The sequence below is a fragment of the Myotis davidii genome, unplaced genomic scaffold, assembly GCF_000327345.1.
Source record: "Myotis davidii unplaced genomic scaffold, ASM32734v1 scaffold609, whole genome shotgun sequence".
In the NCBI taxonomy this organism is placed as follows: Eukaryota; Metazoa; Chordata; class Mammalia; order Chiroptera; family Vespertilionidae; genus Myotis; species Myotis davidii.
The window spans coordinates 715,719-717,637 of record NW_006300164.1 but is presented as its reverse complement, the minus strand read 5'-3'; positions in this window follow the sequence as shown (position 1 = coordinate 717,637).

The following is a 1,919-nucleotide window of genomic DNA, read 5'->3' as shown; positions in this document are numbered from 1 at the left end:
ACCCCGGGAGCAGGACCTGCACTGTGGCCGATGGGCCCCCCGGGGCAGCGTCCAGTGGGGGCAGCGCCCAGCGCTTTCTGTGCCACCCGCTGCTTGCCAGCCTCGCTGCACTCCGCCCCTCTCTGCCCACTGGCCTCCCAGCTGGAGGTCTAGGGTGCTGTTGGGTGGGGACTGGGAGCCGCCTTGGACTGGATAGTGTTACTGGGCCCAGGTTTCCTGGGGTGTGTCCCCCCACCCCCAGCCTCCCTCTGCCTGCACCTTCCCGCCACACAGCACTGCAGGCTGAACTCGAACCCTGGGCCTGCCTGGAGCATGAGCAGGGCTGGCTGGCGGCCCACACTCCACCTGTGCCAGCCTCTGGCCGTGCCCCCGCCAGGCACACCTGCACCCACTACTGGCATCACTCGCCCACTCCCACGGCCTCTAAGATGAGCTGAGGAGGTGGGTCGTGCTAGGGAGCCCGGGGAGGGGTCCCCCACACCACACCCCTCCTCCCCTCCCAGGAGACCTGCGCAGGCGCCCTGTCCCCCACGGCAGCCGACTGGCCCCAGGACACTCTCACGGGAACCTGGGCTTCCAGCTGCAGGTGGACTTAGAGCTGCAGAAGCTCCTGTCGGGCGTGCGTGCACCTTGCCTGCGCACAGCGAGGGCTAAGCCCACGGGATCCCCACCTGGGAAGTTAGGTCCCCGCCAGCCACCCACGGCCCCACGTGTTCCCCGCTTTAGCTCGCCCTTAAAGGCCCGGCTGCAAGGAGGGGAATGGAGAAGCCCAGAGGGCTGCCCTCCCCCAGTACCTGCAGCCTTTCAGCCCCAAGCTGGGGCACTGGAGGTGCAGAGACAAGCTGGGCAAGCCCTGGCCCTTAGGGAGCTCACACCCTGCGCATGTGTGTACACACGTGTGTCATGTGCGGACATGCATTTACAGGCCCCAGGCCTGTGTGAGGGGACCTGGTGGGAGTCAAGTGGGGACAGAGGTGAGGGGTGGGCGGGGCTGTCCTCTGCCTGAGACTCCGGGGCTGCACTGATACGGGGAGGGGCCCGGAGAGGCTCCCAGTTGCCGATGACCCCAGAGGTGGGCAGGCCTGGACCGGGCTCTGCGTGGCTGGGGTGGTGGGAGCGAGGTTGGGAGGGGCCTGGAAGCCAGGCTGTGGGTGGAGCTCCCTAGTCAGGCCCTCACCTCTGCTGCAGGCGCAGTGACCTGCAGGGCCTGGGAGCTGGGTGTGGGGGACCCCCGGCGGGCCCCCCGAGCCCGGGGCGAACGTCGGAGGCACACCATCACAAACGGAGTGGACTGTGAGCTGGTGAGCGGGGCCCGGGGCACTGGGGCTCTCCATCTAGCCTGGGACTGGTCTCCTGGACCCTCCACTGCCGGGGTGGGGCGGCAGGCCTGGGTCCCAGGGGTGGCCTGTGACAGGAAGGGGCTCGGTTCCCAACACCTCTCCACCCCGCCTGGAACCGCCAGAGGCATGGAAGGGCCTAGGGTCAGGGCAGGAAGCCCTCAGGGAGATGGGGCCTGGGTGTTCCGTGGCAATGGGCTTGGCCCCTCTCCACAACTGCCCTGCCCCAGCCTGGGCCCCAGGCTCCCCACTTCTGGGCGGACCCAGCCACCAGCGTGTGCTCACCGCTCGCCTCAGGAGGAGGCGCTGAGCTCCGGACAGTGGCCCCGTTCCCTGGGGAGGCCTGTGTGGAAGGCTGGACCCCAGGGGGAGGAACAGGCTGTGCCCGTTGCCTGGGAGGGTTCAGGTGTAGGGTGTCCCTGGTGCGTGCGTGTGGGCCGCACCACGTGTGTGCACTGACTGGCACGTGTGCGCCCCCGCGTGGCAGCTGAAGCAGATGGCGGAGCTGGAGCAGGAGAAGGAGGTGCTGCTGCAGGGTCTGCAGATGATGGCCCGGGGCCGAGACTGGTACCAGCAGCAGCT